The sequence below is a fragment of the Protopterus annectens genome, chromosome 9.part0 (genome assembly GCF_019279795.1).
Source record: "Protopterus annectens isolate FY-2018-M chromosome 9.part0, PAN1.0, whole genome shotgun sequence".
Taxonomy (NCBI): domain Eukaryota; kingdom Metazoa; phylum Chordata; order Ceratodontiformes; family Protopteridae; genus Protopterus; species Protopterus annectens.
The window spans coordinates 911,442,551-911,459,813 of record NC_056743.1 but is presented as its reverse complement, the minus strand read 5'-3'; the positions used below and the strand labels follow the sequence as shown (position 1 = coordinate 911,459,813).

Sequence of the window (17,263 nt, the reverse complement as noted above, 5' to 3'; positions counted from 1 at the left end):
ACCACCTTTTCCTTGTATGCAATACAGATCCATCTCTGCACTGCAGTTGCATTCTACATTTCTTTTGGAGAATTTAGGAGACTATACAAAGATAACACTAAGTTCTTCACTGCAATCCTTTCTGTCAGTTCATATATGATTGGAGGCACCAATAAATTGTATACCTGATGGGTTTTCCCTGCTGATGTGTTGTTCTGAATTAGAGCAGATTACCTTATATACTTGTATTATTTTCATTTTATCTAATTGCTGCAGCAGAAATGTGGGCAACAATTTCTATAGCTAGTAAGTGGCAGCTTAGTAAAATATATGATTGAAAGTTTATGAAATGTTACTAGGCTGTCTCACATAAAATATGTCCAAGACATATTTGATTGTACTAGAAATAAAGTAAACATATGGTACATATTCATATGGGAACAATTTGTTTAAGTTGATTCAAATAAGTAAAGGTTAGCTCAGGAAAAGGACCCATAAATTGTCTTGGCCCTGTGTGAGGAATCATGCCTCTTTCAGTCCGTCTAGGCTTGTTGATTCTTAAGCAGTTTCTCCTGGGACATCTCCCATGTTACACACCTGATAAGCTAAATTGAGACTTTGAGTAGTCTTAGGTTAACCACTGTTATTGAAAATAAGATACCTTAATGTGTGTTCAGACCAGCTTGATTCTGGTTTCTTTGGAGCATTTATTGCCAAGTAATTATACATCAAAAACATGACTGACGTAACTGAATATGACATATTTTACATAAGAGGGCCCAGTGGAAAAGAATAGACATTATGGAATGAGCTGTGTAAAGAGAAAACATAAAAATGTAGAAAAATAGGTTCAACATGATTAGGGCATGGAGTAGAGATACTGCACTTCCCCATGTAGGTTGGAATTGTGCCCCTCATTCATAATGGAGTAATGTTTAGATTACCAGTACCACATAGCAAAGAATTAGAAATACTAATGGTCTTGAGCAGAATGGCTGGTCTTGAGCAGAATGGCATCAGACAGAGGGGTTAGAATTAGTGAGCTACTGTACAGTGCAAAGTTTCATGTACAACCTTTGCAACATTACTGTGTTGATAATCAGACACTTACTAGAACTGTGTATACTTTAGTTTTATTTAAAGATAGCCAGTTCACTTTTTCTTAAGGCTAAAAGTTAATGTTTACTGAATGTACAAAAGCTATTTTTCACATCTGGGAGGGGAATAGAGATAAGAAAAGACCAGACAGCAATCAATATAAGTGAGAGTACAAGCCGTAACATGTGCTTTATCATAGATAACCTTAATTTTAAAATACTACTTGCCTGTGGGTGCATCCTCCCCGCGGTCGAGTGGCGTTCAAAAGACATGTGTGAATGGGAGTGCCTTCACTGAAGGTTGGGTGTCGAGCTGGCACCTCAGCACCATAAAGTCTACTGCCAATCATTAGTGGACCGGAGTTCCGCTGTGGTGACCCCTAACCAGGAAAAGCCGAAAGAAGAACAGAACTTGCCTGTGGGTGCACATGTTGATTTTGGACAATTGTTACTATCAGGATTAAACGTAATTAGTTGAAGATGTACATAGTTCTGTGTATTTGTTTTAAATTAATAGATCAGGGGGTGTTGTGGGGGTATGTTTTTTACTTTTTTATTGAGGATTTTCATTAAATGAAAAAGTCTTGAAAATGTGACACAATCATATGGAGATGACAAGAAACAATTTAAGATCAACCTGCCAAACCTTATTGTGTGCATGTAATGCAAAAGTTGGAAATAGGCTGTCTTGTATAATAGGTGAGAATAATAACTTCTTATCATACTGGTTATGCTATCCATATTATTTTGAAATGTAAATAGCCTCACAGGTATAGAAAAAAGATAAATATATTGAAATATATTAAGACATGCAGAATGAAAATAGCAGTGTTGTATGAGACATATTTGGAAAGAAATGAGCATGTGAATTTGATAGAGAAAGGATTTCAGGATGAATATTAAGCAGAATATCAGGGGCAAAGGAAAAGAGAAGATATTATACTAATTGCTAGAGGAGCTCCAATATTGGTAGAAGAGGAAAAATATATTAATTATAGATCTATGTCAGTAAGGGGCTACTGGCAAGGAAGGAGGATTACGCTTGCATATATTTATATTACAACTAAAACTGCTATTATGAAGCTTAAGAAAATGTTGAGAGAAATAATCAACTATCAGCAGGGAAATATTACTTATAGGTGGGAACTGACATTTGATTTGCAACAGTAAGGATTTATCTGGGAGCTTAGAAATAAAAATATATAGAAAAGTATTTCATTGTATAGAAGACTTGAATTCAGTAATAGGAACTCCAAGAGAGAGTTTGCATATTATTCCCCAAGGTGCAGTAACTGGATTAGACTAGAGAGAAATTTTATTTCACAGGAACATGTGCATTTAATTGAAAGCTTTGACACACATACAATAACTATTTCAGATCAAGCACCAATAAAAACTAACATAACAGTGCAGGGTAATGAAGTAAAAGTGAGACACTGGAGCTTTCCCACTGCCTCTTAAAAGAGAGGAATTTAAGGAATGGGTAGTGGAAATTATTCAAGAGTTATTAGGGAAGATAAACATTTCTTCAAAAGTTATAGATAGTGGGAAAAAGAGATGTAGTTAAGAAGTAAGAGAAGTTATTTAGAGGGGCTGACAAAGGTTAAAGTATTGCAGAATAAGGGAAATCTCACAGAACAAGAAGAGGAAAAAAAACGGGAGTATCTGGATAATATGCATGAGCTTAGAAAGATTACTGTTAAGCAACTGTGTTTGGATAATAATCCAGAGAATAAAAAATGTAGCACAATGAATCAAGCAACATAAAGTAGAAAGGGTTGTTGCCAAACTTAGGGAGTCTGTAACAAGAAAAATAACTAGAAATTCTGTAGAGGCATTGGAGATAATTTCAGAAATTTTGTAAACATTTGTTTAAAGCAGAGAAATATGGAAATCATGAAAGAGAACAGATGGAAATATTTATGAAAGACTTAAATAGGCCAATATTAGAGGTAAATGAGGCTCAACAATTAACAGTTAAAACAGAAGGAGCTAAGATAAAAAATGATGATGTATAATCAATCTGCAGGAAAGTCTCCAAGAACGGATAGTATTCCTGTAAAGTTTGGAAGCTAGGAGGAAATAAAGTGATAAAGATCTGGAAGATTTTGTTTAACAGTGTTTCATAAGGAGGGGGAGCACCAACATCCTTGAAGAAAGCCTTGGTGGCTGTAAAGACCCATTAGACCCAGCTTTGTATAGACGTATTTCAATTTTAAATTATGATTATAAAGTGTGTAAGTCTATAATAGCTAAAAGAATGACAAAGGTGTCACCAACAATTTTAGATACAGACCAATGTGATTTTGTGGAGAGGAGGTAAACATTTGGCAACATTAACAGAGCAACAATGATCCTGAGGGAAGCAGAATGTAAGAAAATACTATTGCTAGTGGATCTTAATGCAGAGAAAGCATTTCATAGAGTAACCTGGGATTTTATGAGTAAGCAATAGAATCATTTGCATTCCCTGATAAAGTAATACGTTTATTTATGATGATACATGAGGGATCAGAGACCAGAATTAAAGTGGGAGGATTCTTCTCTGATAAGTTGTCTCTGAACAGAGGAACCAGGCAGGGGTGTCTTCTTTCCGCTTTGTTATTTCCTTTACATTTACAGCCATTGGCAAAGAAAATAAGGGATTCAGAAATTCTAGGATATAATTGGTATGGTAATAAGAATGGCTTTATTTGTAGACAGTATTATTATGCACATGATAAAACTGGAAAAGGATATCTTAATGTTGTGGAACAGTTTGATACAGTTTCAAGCTTTTTCAAGATACAAAATTAATGAAGATAAAACAAAGGCTATAGATGTAAATCATGTACCCACACATAATTTGGTTCAGCAATACCCATATTTATAGAGACACAATAAAATGAAGTATTTAGGAGTATGGATTAAAAAGTTTTTTGTTGTGGTAGCTAAGGATATGTGAGAAGAGACTAAACAAAAGATAATACAAAAATGAGAAACTGGAAGCTCTTGTTTATGGATATGGGTAGCAGGATACAAGCAGTGAAATGTTTTTAGTCTCATTAATTTTATATACAGGTCAGACATGTTTTTATAAACCAGAGCAGAAGTTGTGGATAAGCATTAATAAAGAGTTGAAGGAATTTATTTGGGAGGTGAAAAGGGTAAGGGTCAAGTGGGATAGACAGAGCCTTTCAATAGAACAAAGTGGTTTATAATTAGATGATTTGAAGGGATATTTTAAAACTACACAGCTTAGGCTCGTATACATAACACAAGCAGAATACTGTAATTGAAAGTGGAAAAAGGTGATGATGAAACGGGAAAAACTCAAATAAGGAGAGAGTAAAATTCTGGATCTACTGGAGAAAACTGACAAAGGAACCAAGGTATTGGGAGCAAAGAAACTATGGAGGGAATGGCATTAGAATGGGAAGAGGCCAAGAAGACATTTGGACTGTAGGCTACAGACTGCCTTCCCTATCAAGGATTGATATCAGAGTATAGGCAAAAAGAAAAGGATAGGGGAATCCTAAGTGAAAGACCTGCTCTGGTAGAGTTTTTAACTAAATCTAGAACTGAAGCTGCTGTTAAAAAAGGGATAATTAGTGGGCATATAAAATATTGCTAGATAACTATAGGAATCAATCAGAGGAGGTTAGAAATGATTGGGAAGAAAGACTTGATAAGCAATTTACTAGGGAACAATGGGAGGATATATGTATGGCTACCAAGTATGCAACAAAGTCTAGTAGAAGGTTTATGATTTCTGCTTGTTAATGTTTGCATATGTAGTTTTATGCCCCAAGCAGTCTCTAAAGAATTTTTTCCTCAAGTAGATGACAAATATCGCATGTATGACAGGGAAGAAAGAGATAACTGAGGACATATGATTTGGGAGTGTAATGAGTTAGCAGACTTTAAAAATTCCCCGAGTACTCTGTCAGAAATATTGGGTAAGCAAATTGGTGTAACTAAGCAAATTATTCTTTTGAGCTGGGACACAGGATCTGAATTGCCTTGACATAGTAAGGCCTTGTTAAGTTTAATTCTGGTGGCTGCAAAAAAAAAAAAAAAAAAACAATACTAGAAAATGGAAATCAAAGTCTAAACCAACTGTATTTGAGGTATTGAATATTGTAACAGAAATAAAAGAACCAGAAGTGGGATCTTTAGAAAAGTGTAGGAGGAAATTACATTGAAAAAAATGGAAATTGTAGGAACAATACATGCAGAATAATGTTCTGGAGGAGGAGTAAGGTTTAAGAGAAGGCAGAAATTGAGTAATTTATGTAACTTTTAACTGATGATAATTATACAAAAGAAGATATGTAATGTTTAATATATGTAATCAAGAACAAGTTAATATTTTTTTCTTTTATATAAATGCACATTTGCCTGTATCTTAAGTGACAGTTTAATAAAGGTGTTAAAATAGTAGAAAGAAGAAGATATTTTGATTTAATTTATTTTAACAAGGCAAACCAAGTATGCACAAATGCATCTTTTTAGGTATGCTTTGAGAACTTTGGACTGATTGATTGACTTAATCAGAATCATACAATGTGCAGATTGGGGTGGACACAGTCCAGACCCTTATCTGTTGGAACATGTAATTTGTTGGTAATTCTTGATCTTAACCCATCTGATAAGTTGTCAGACACATATTGGAGGAAAGATAGTTTAAAGGGGAATGGGAGTAGGGAAGGAGGTATGTTTTATTAAGCATAATTGATGATTCTTAAAACATGGACCATTGGAAGTACCAGTATTATAAAATATGACTTAAGTTAAAGATTAAATACCACAACAACAGGCAAATTGTATTGGAGATGGAGGAGCAGGGGCAACTGAGGCATAACAAAAAAACTTTATGAAAGTATATTCATATATAAGCATATTTGTTGTGGGTTACAGACGGTTCTTACATACAGCCTAAAAGTGATTCTTCTGGACAACATTAGCTAAGGACCTCAAGCACCGGGCCCTATGACAGTGTGTTGGGGGCCATCATAAGATGATAAACCAGATATAGATGAGGATGAATAGACAAACACTTAGTGTCTACAGTAGAAACAGAGAAGGAACTTCAAGAACTTAAGGGAGATAAGATATAGTATCCAGATAACCTGCTAGCCCAGTAGATTTAAAGATCTGGCAGTAAACCATTAGCTGAACTGTACAGTCTCTCCTTCAAAACAGGTATTGTTCAGGACTGGAAGATGCTGGCAGGAGTTCCTTTGCACAAAGACACAGGTATGGTGAAGCCAGGTAATTATCAGCCTCACTTCCATCCCTGGTTTTATTATGGAAATAGAGGTAATGAATTCTGGACGCAGGTATGGTGAGGCCAGGTAATTACCAGCCTCATTTCCCTCTCTGGTTTTATTATGGAAATGGAGATAATGAATTCTGATCTTCTTGCAGACAGTTAGCTGTACAGTTTCACATAGAAAATATTTTGGTTGTCCAGCTTTGGTCGGTATTGCAACGGTTTTCATTAGTGACATGAACAAGGGGAACACTCTGAATGTGATGAATCTTCACTTTAGCAAGAAGTTCATGACTATTATCTCATTGCATTTGGCGCAAAAATTAAATTGTATGGTAGTATTGGCCAAATGGTGACGTGATTCAGAAAATAAATGTCCTGAAGCAAAGGGTGGTAGATGATCTTTGTGTGAGGTTCTGTGGTTCTGGACAAAAGTTTCTAATCAGTGAATTACTATAGAATTCTGTAGCAAAAGTAATTTGACTTAACATAACTGGATTAGATATAACACTAAGATTAGAAAACAAGAAAATCTGTTATAAACATAGGGTTGAGGTTAGAAACTCCATCTAGTCCATGTTGTGATTCTGTCAGTCTTTTCTTCTATACTTTATTTTATTTTATTTTAGTTTATTATTTTATTTATTTACATTTGTTGACCGGGAGTGTCTAACTGGACGTAGGCCCATTTTCAGCAGAGGCCCCAGGAGAAAAGCTCCACAGTTAAAATATGCAGACAGTAGTTACATTGGATTTACATAGCAATTAACAATTTGATCAACATAGCAATTAACAATTGCAAACATAGTTACAGATGAAGAACAAAGTACATCAGTTGACAACTAGAATCTTTATCATCTGCAAAGTACATAACAGACATTAACAATTGTTACAATAAGAAGTTCCTGCTGTATAATAAGTAGTTAGGCTTATGAGCATCCAAGCTTGCTTTAATCAAGGTAGTTAATGGGGTGGAAATAAAGATAGTGGGTGGATGGGGTGGGTGATATTAGAGGTGGAGTTGCAAGGGTATAGCCAGCATGTTTTTAGGTGCGCTTTTAGTAAAGTTTTGAAGTGGGTGCATGATGGTACGGAGGTAATTGTGGGTGGGAGGGAGTTCCATAATTTGGCTATGGCGCAAGAGAATAGAGCTTCTCCAGCAGAGTTATTGGCTTTAGTGACCTGTAAGTGATTTTTGTTGCTGAATCTTAGTGGTCTGGTGGTGCGATAGGGTTGGAGTAGATTCCGGAGGGATGGGACTTTTAGTGGATGGTTTACTAGTTTGTGGGCGAGTGTGAGTTGATACCATTGAAGGAGGTAAGGGAGTTCAAGCCAAACCAGTTCAGCAAGTGAGAGACATTGGTGACTATGGTAGGATGCTCCTGTGGTGAATTTGGCGATTTTGTTGTAGCAGGTTTCTAGCTTGTTTAGATTGCATTGCCTTAGGTTGGTAAATATTGGAGAGGCATAAAGTAGGGTGGAGATAAGGTGGGAATTTGCTACTGAAATCTTTGCTGCTTTGGTGAGAAGTTGCTTATTTCTGTATAACTCTCCTAGTTTTTTGTGGACTTTTTTTATGGTCATGGATATGTGAATGTCAAATTTTAGTTTATTATCTATTTCCACTCCTAGCAATTTGGTGTGTTCTGTTGGGTGTATAGTGGTGTTGTCTTTTGCTGTGATGTTAAAGTGAGAGTTGTTTTGAGTATGTTTGGTGGGTTGGAAGATTAGTAGTTTAGTTTTGTTTGGGTTGAGTATTAATTGGGCATTGGATAACCAAGTTTCAACAGAGGAAAAGGCTTCCTGTGTGACTTTTTGCAATTTGGGTAGGGACTGGGCTGAACAGATGATGGCTGAGTCATCTGCGTATTGTATGAGCGTACCATGTTTGGTGGCAGAGGCTAGACTATTGGTGAAAATAGAGAAGAGTAGGGGTCCAAGGATGGATCCTTGGGGAACCCCTAAAGAGACAGGTAGTTGGGGAGATATGATATTTTCCCATACAACGGATTGTTGGCAGTCAGACAGGTAACTCTGAAACCAGTTGGTGACTGATTGAGAGAAGGATAGGTTATTGAGGACAGAGATGAGTTGTTTGTGTGGGACCATGTTAAATGGTTTAGATAGGTCTAGGAAAGTAGCAAAGGAGAGATAGCCATTGTTTTTATGCTGAAGGATAGTGTTAGTTAAGGAGAGTAAGGCAGTGATGGTGCTAGGGTTTGGTCGGAAACCATGCTGAGTATTGGAAAGGAAGTTGTTAGTAAGGAGGTAGTCTGAGACCTGAGAGTGAATGCATCTCTCTAGTATTTTGGAGAGTGGAGAGAGAATAGCTGTGGGGCGGTAATTGGTTAGTTCTGTGGAGGGGCCGTCTTTGTGGAGGGGAATTATATGTGATACTTTCCATAGTATGAGAATGTAACTTTCTGACAGAGATCAGTTAATCAAGATGGATACTGGGTAGGCTAGAGCATCAGCTTCGATTTGTAGGTATTCAGTTTAGTTAAGAGTTTTTTATGTTGTAGGTAGGAACAGGAGAAAAAGAGAAGACAGTGGGAGGATTACTAGTTGAAGGTGTGGGTTGGAGGGGAGGGGGGGGTTGTGTTTTCTAGCTAGTGATAGTATGGTTTGTGTGAAGTGTGCGTTGAATGAGGTAGCAATATTTTCGGAGAAGTGAGGGATGTTAGGAGGAGGGGTACTGACTTTACCTGGATGGAGGATGGAGTTTATGGAGGACCAGAATTGTTTGGGGTTGTGTTGGGAGTAGTCTAGGGCAGACTGGTATTATTGGAATTGCTCCTGTTTTATTAGCTTTTTGACTCTAATGCGTAGTTCTAGGAATTTCTGTCTAGTTGAGGGAGTTTTGGTTTTGCGCTAGTGCTCCCAGCCTTTATCCCTGTTTTTCATTTCTGACTTAGTGGTTTTCTGTACCCATGGGGAGGGTTGTGCTTTGGTTCTGGAAAGTCTTATGGAGGCATGGTAATTAAGGATGCTCAGGAAGGTAGTATTAAAAAATTCAACTGTGTCATCAAGACTGAGGTACTTTAGAGGATGCCAGTTGCATTCTTTGAGGGATGACATGAATGTGAGTGGGTTAAAGTTTAGTTTTTTACATATCTGACGGTATATGACAGGTTTAGCTTGGTATAGGTGTTTTTTGAGTAGGAATGTTGGGGAGTGATCACTGAGGCTATCTGATAAGCAGCCTGCTATATATGACTGGGGCTCTTACTGACTAGTATCCAATCCAGGGTAGTGTGCTTGTTGCAGTTTTTATTTATCCTGGTTGGCAACTGGACTAGTTGGGTGAAGCCATGAAAGTGTAGATGACGGGTTGGATGGTTGCCAAAACAGGATTGCCAGTCATTATTGAAATCACCTAAAATTATAGTTTCTTGGGGGAGATGGTGGGTAGACCAGCTGAGGAGGTTTTCTAGTGGAGGGATGTTTCGGCCAGGTGGGAAGTAGCATCCAGTTATGTTGATGGTTTTATTTTGGTTTATTTTGAGGTTGGTATATATTATTTCTTCATTGCCTATTTGTGGAGCTGATGATTTTAAGATCTGGATATTTAGATGCTGTTTAAATGTTATAGCTATACTGCCTCTTTTCTTGTTTAACTGGTCTACTCTTAGTATGCCGTAACCGGTAGGGAGGATTTGTAATTTTGACCAAATCACTTTTACCATACTGGTACCTTTATAGTGCTTCTGGGTTGTTTATTGAAATAAGTACCTGTGCCTAGTTGACTTTAGTTGGTTAATGAATTAATAAAAAACAAACGCAAAAACTGCAGTATTTTCACAAATATCACCAAGACTGGTTCATAAGTGTGCACTAGGCTAACGACCCTTCAGTATTTACAAGCCTAACCCGAAAAAATTGCCCTGCCACCATGCCACATGATGTTAGTTTACAGTGTCCCTATCCAGTAGGGCAACTGGAATGATCCCTGGAGTGAACTTTCTGTTACCCATCCACTTGTCAATATTTCCCTTGAAGAGGGCCAGCGAGGTGCTCTGCTTGACATGAATGGGAAGCTTATTCCAGAGTATGGGCAGTCTTTGGGAGATGAACCTGTCCCTCCAGCATGTTCTGTTAATTGTGGTAATGAGGTTATGATCTCTGGAGTGTGTGGCTTGGGGGGATTGGTATTTCTTTAGGTGTAGCATTTCAAGTAGGGCTGAGTCAGACATGGCTTTGTAAGTCAAGCAGAGATCACCTCTAAGTAGGCGACAAGAGACTGAGAACAGCTGAAGTTTCATGAGTCTGTTCATAAGTCTGCTCATCTAGGACATGTGTTTAAGACCTAGGATCCTTTTTGTGAGGTACTTTTGTGGCCTCTCCAGCTGTTTTAGGTGTCTAGTCAGGTACATGCCAAATGGGCGTTATATTCGATGATTGGTCTAATGAGGGATGAGTAGAGAGGGATGATTACCTTTTTCTTCCTGGATGTGAAACCTTTGGTTATAAGATGTGCTACGTAGAAGGATTTTCTGACCACAGTGTCAATGTGGTAGTCGAAGGTGAGGCGGCTGTCGACCTGGGTGCCCAGATCTGTTATGGCACCTTCAGTGTTCATTGCGCTCCTATCAACATGGTAATTCATGGGAACTGAGTTTTTTCCAAAGGGGATGATAATGCATTTTTTGGCATTAAGCTTCAGGCCATGGTTTCAACACCAGTCACTGGTCTCAGAGAGGCCCTTTTGTAGGATGTCTGCATCACTTGGGGAGTTGATAATGACTCTTAGATTGCAGTCATCAGCAAACTTGGTCATCCAGAGTCATTTTGTGTTGGCCTGGACTTCTGAGAAGTAGATGCCAAACAGGAGAGGGCCCAGGACCAAGCCCTGTGGGACTCCACTCATGATTGGTTGACAGTCTGACTTGGAACCCGCAGCTTTCACTCTGTGGGTTCTGTCTGTGAGTCAATTTGCAACCCACCTAGTGATGTAAGGCTTGATGCCTAGTTTGGTGAGTTTATCAATGATACCTGAGTGGGGAATGATATCAAAGGCCTTGGCCAGGTCAAGGTAGGCTGTATGCACTGCCTTACCCTCATCCACAGCCTTGATGACTGCCTCAAAGAAGTCAACCAGGTTCATTAGGCAGGATCTCCCCTTGACACAGCCAAACTGTGTGGGGTCTATATCTTTGTTAAGCAGGCCCATGATGATGCGCTCCATAGCTTTGCATACCAGACTCGTAAGGCTAATGGGGCTTCTGGGTTGTTCATTGAGAGAAGTATCTGTGAGGTTGTCAAGGATGAAGGGACTGGTAGGAACCAGATTTGGTACAGCTTGTATCATGGGTAGATTGATTACAGCTCAGATCTGATATATAAAAATAGTAGATTGTGTATAATTGTGAGGGAAGCTAGGTGTTTAGACTGTAGTCCTAGGGAGGATAGGGGAAGAAATAGATCATAGGTCATACTCACCTTTATGTTAATCATACAATCAAGCATAAAATGTGATATAGCAACAATCATTTAGATGCTGATTTTGGAGTGGGGTTCACAAGGGTGATGAAATCAAGCTCCCATTATTTATGTGAAGTATTGGGAAGCTACATCTGGAACATTTTGCATCTGTTTCTGGTTGCCTATACTGAGAGAAAGTATGCAATTTTTGTTAGCAAAATGATGATAAGTCTGGAGATAGAACTGCTTTAACTAGACAGTGTTGTATAGCTTGGTGTGTCTTCATTGTAGGAGAGAACAGGATGGGCAATGATTTAGACACACCTATTTGTCAAGGAGCAAATGGGAGAGTTGGAATAGAACTGGAAAGACTGAGAAGTAAGAATGAGTAAAGGGTGATAGGCTGAAGGTAGTGATTAGGGTTGCCACCTTTTCAAATTGCCAAAGTGGGACATTTTTGGTACAAACATCAGATTTTACAGGCCGACACATACCCACGGTCAGTACAAAGGATAGAACTTAACTTTTTTGCCTAAGTAAAAGCTTATTCTTGTAGCATTTTAGTTGCTTATTCTGTTTCTTATAACATTAAGTATTTTAGATACAGAATAACTGTTTTATGCAACTATTACATAAAATATAGGAAATAATTTTGTCCTAAAATCTCAGGATATTTGCCATTTTTACAATTTTTTGTCAGAACACAACTGCCCAAAGAGGGACTGTCCCGCGCAAAGTGGGACAGGTGGTAGCCCTTTTCAAGACTGGTTTAAGGAAAGACTGTTTCACAGAGAGGATAGTGAGACTTTGGAACATGCCACGAGGCAATCATACATCAGTGGAATGGTTGAAGGATACTTGAGACAAATGGAAAAAAGAAAAGGGCACAGTTAGGTGGTAGAATAATGACACCTGGATAGGGTCTCAAAACAAGTCAGTGGCAGATGGTTTTCTTATATCGACATATCATATATGACTAGTACTTGATGAGGGAGGGAATTCTATACTCTATTCCTCTGAGTTGTTGAATCTGGATGATGGGATTGAATAAACTAGGTAACTGTGTGGTATGTTATTTTATTTATTGCATTTTTTTACTAGTTATATTCTACTGAGCCTTTGGAACTTTTTAAGGAAGAACCAACATGATGTTACAGTGACATGAGATCTCCAGCACAGGCTAGAAAAAATATGTAACTATGTTGATAATTACCATGAACCATTTAACATCCACCTGAACAGGTAAACCTGGACAAATAGAAATTACTTTGAATTAGTATATCATCCGCATTTGTTGTTGCTGTTTGGCCTTCATGTGTGAGACCACCAAATGTTTAGAGTTGTCTGGTGGATATCTGAGTGTGATTTGTACAGAAAACTTCACCATCTAAGTACCAGCCATGATGTAAAAATGGCTGGGATGACTGTGTATCAGGTAAAGTAATGTTGTACTGGGTATACTTATGTCCCCTACGATGATTTTTCATTTACTGAAACAAGTTTCTTCCAGTCTGCATTTTCCTTTGCCTTCACTGTTAAGAGTAATTCACAAACACGTCTACCTGATCTCAAATCTGTTTTTATTCTGTAATGTTAAAAAAAAATTGTCTTTCCCTAGGGAGGTGGAAGGGAGAATGTTAAGAGACATGCAGGTGTCATTATCTTAACCTCAGGGGAGGGTTACCATTTACGTCAAAGTATTACTTACCTATGCTGCTCATTGCAGCGGCTGGTGTAACACTGCCCACAAACCTACTGGAGACAAATGTTTACTATGGTGCTGTCTTTATTGCTGCTCCTTATTGAGAATTACTTTAATCAGTGCCTTGTCTTTGTAGTAAGACATGGTATATTACCTGTCACCAGATGCTGACACTTAATGGGCTTCTAGAATGTGTTTATTTCAGATGCATAGTAAAAAACAATGGAAAAGGCAATGAAGTAAGTAAGATTTAATTTGGAATGCTAACTGGAAACCAGAAAGAGCACTGAAAAAAAAACTACACAGAGAATGAGAGAGACTGAAAATGGATTTCCACTTGACTTGTTTAACAATGAGCATTTTTAAAAAAATGCTTATATAGAATAGGTTCTTTCCTGATGGGGACATTTTAGAAAAAATATGAGGTGCATTTTCTATGGGTTTCAAACTACATAGCTTAGTGTTTAATAGTGTATGTTTCACAAAAGGTTGATGTCACATTTAATAATTGCAGATAATGTTGAAAGTAGAGTATGACACGCTTATTAGTGTTTTGATACTCCAGTTATATATATGATGCTGAATGGTCCTATTTAGCATATGCTGTATGTAGCTCTGTATCTGTGAAAGATTCATGTAAAAAACTGGGCACAATGCACTGCACTCTTTTGGCAGTGAGCACAAAGCAGTACACTCATCCTGTATAGGTTAGTGAAGGTACACTCATCCTGTATAAGTCAGTGAAGGTATACTCATCCTTTATAGGTTAGTGAAGGCACACTCATTCTGTATAAGTCAGTGAAGGTATACTCATCCTGTATAGGTTAGTGAAGATACACCCATCCTGTATAGGTTAGTGAAGATACACCCATCCTTTATAGGTTAGTGAGGGTACACTCATCTTGTATAAGTCAGTGAGGGTACACTCATCCTGTATAGGTTAGTGATGGTACACTCATCCTGTATAGGTTAGTGTAGGTATACTCATCCTGTACAGGTTAGTGAAGGTACACTCATCTTGTATAGGTTAGTGAAGGTACACTCATCTTGTATAAGTCAGTGAGGGTACACTCATCCTGTATAAGCCAGTGAAGGTACACTCATCCTGTATAGGTTAGTGAAGGTAAACTCATCCTGTATAGGTTAGTGAAGGTACACTCATCCTGTATAGTGAAGGTACACTCATCTTGTATAGGTTAGTGAGGGTACACTCATACTGTATAGGTTAGTGAAAGTACACTCATTTTGTGTAGTTTACTGTCTTTATTTGTACCTACAGTTAATTACTTACTGAATCATTGTAGAATACTTTTCATGGCAGTCTTAAAAAAGGTAATGAAATCTAGCCAGCCAGCTTCCTCATTAACTTTGCCCAATGTCTTATTTGCACATTTAAGAAATATGTCAGCCTCATTTTGACTGCATTTCAGATAAACTATATTTTTTTCAGAATAGTAAGGCATCTGTTATGCATCCAGCTCTTTTACAAGCCTGTTCTTCTCTAGAAATCTTTTCTGTATCAAAATGCTGGTAATGATCAAATACAAATGAAACATTTTTATTTGACATGTAGGTGAAGTGGACTACCAGGATTATTTTAATGTACACAGGTAAAGAAAAAATCATTTAGGAAACAGAAATACAGACCAACAGAATTAAGTTTAAACTTGACATAAATAAAATATTTCTTAAAATATGCAGTACTGTTACATTCCCAGTGACACTCCTTCAGCTGCAGACTTTTATTATTTATTTAGTTTTTTTTTTTTTTTTTTTTTGTCCAAGCCCTGCTTGAACCATATAAACCCCCCACCCCTGGACTCCCTATTGACCCATTTGTTTCACTTGGGGGACAATCAGTGGCCTCGAGTGGTACTATCATCAGCTGTGGGTGTTCAGAGTTTGGCTTTGAGTTCTGCATCAATCTTTCCTCTGTACATGTTTGCAGTGCTGTTCCCACTAAAGCAAGCACAGTTGTTATTATCCTCCCCTGCCTGGACCAGAACTTAACCCTGCCTTTCAAGGGTGAGATGGTATTACCTACTCCACTCCCATCTCTCTGCACTCACTCCTTAAGTGCCTGATTCACTAGTCGAACTTGGGTTATCTGATGAATTCTGGGCTTTTTCCCTGTAAGCTATTGAGCTAGCTCAGACCTTTACTTTTTGACAAGGCTGAATTGCAACATAAGACATAAATCAATGCACTAACCTGCCTGTATTGAGTCTTTTTGTAAAGTAATGCTTTCAGCTACCTAGAAAAGTAGAAGAAAGTTTGTACCTCATGCACTGTAGAAGGGAGAAAGTTCAATGTCGTAGATTTGTTAAGTGAAGAGGCCTTGCATGTGCATACTGCCAATAATGTGAGATGATTAGGTAGGTACCAGAAGGCTACAGTGACTATATACTTTTACACTATGTTTTATTGTTAAAATTACATTGTGTGGACTTAAAGTGGTCAAATTTAAGCTCTCTGCCATAGATAGTTTTACTGACAGTAATACAGTGATGCATTTTTTATGCGTTCCTGGGATAGGCACCAGGTCCTCAAGATCATATATTGAAAGGCAGGTAATTAAAAGAATGAATGGTATAAATGTACAGATTTTATTTTGCTTTCTGCAGCCTGTGCAAGTTACAGGTTGAACATTTTGCTGTGGTAAGAAGCTCATATTCAAAAGCTGGAAGTAGAACTCCTTTCCAAGTGTTACCATCATATCACTTGTCAGATGTTTTGCAGGACTGTGGCAAATGGACAGCAGAGCTGTAATTCTACATGTGTGTGTGTGTGTGTGTGTGTGTGTGTGTGTGTGTGTGTGTGTGTGTGTGTGTATGGGAGCACTTTATAATCTCGAAATACTGAAATGTCGAATTTCAGTATCTCAAGACTATAAAGCCGAATGTTTACAACAGCGAAAGTTCATAATCGTGAATTCAAATATCTCAAATTTGCGGTTATGGGCTTATGCTACGTAATGTCCGGGATTGTGTGTTGATGCTGCGTGGTGCCATGTGTGGATCTAGGTGTTATGTCAGGTAAGTGAGTGTTTTGTAAGGCTTTTGAGTGGGAGTTAGAGTATATGTGAGTGTGCTGATATGTTTGATGTGTGTGTGAGGGACTGGAGAATGTGCATGTGTGAATTTGCTTTTGTTTCCTGTTTGTGCGATCTCGGAGTTAGTATATATAAGTAGGGGGGTGAGGGGCACAGCCCCTCACATGGGGGCTTGCCCCTGCTTATGTGTGTATGAGTTGTGTATCTGTGTAGTTTTGTTTGTTTATGTTGTGATGTGGGTATTGTAGTGTATGTATAGTGTAGTGTGTGCCGTTTGCTCTGTGTTTTGAATTTTGCGGTTTTGGGTTCGGGTTTTGTTGTTTCAGTGTTTTGTGGATTTGGTTTCATGGTCTAGAGATACTGAAATTCGATATTTCAGTATTTCGAGATTATGAAGTGAATCCGTGTATATATATATATATATATATATATATATATATATATATATATATATATATATGCATGCATGGGTCTGCTTTGTTTCATTGAATCCCATTTCACTGAATTTCATTTCACCCCGACCACTTCGCTGAAAACTGCAATTACTAAAAACTCATTTCACTGAATCTCATTTCACTGAACTACAATTAGTATATATGGCAGTGGGTAGAGTCCTGTAAGGCAAGAAAAAGGTATATGCCCTTTTCCCCACTGTAGTGTGATCCTAGAGTTAGTATATATAGTTGGGGGGTGGGGGTGTAGCCCCCCCCCCACATACTTTGAGTACATATTGTCTTCTGGAGAGAGTTAGTCATTGG

At 38.0% G+C, this 17,263-nt stretch overlaps 1 protein-coding gene across 1 annotated transcript in view; it reads left to right on the top strand.

Moving 5' to 3' along the window:
- Nucleotides 1–17,263, top strand: part of LOC122811661 (unconventional myosin-Ib-like) — a 1,027,360-nt gene that overhangs the window by 322,642 nt on the left and 687,455 nt on the right. The gene's annotated exons all lie outside the window — the stretch shown is intronic.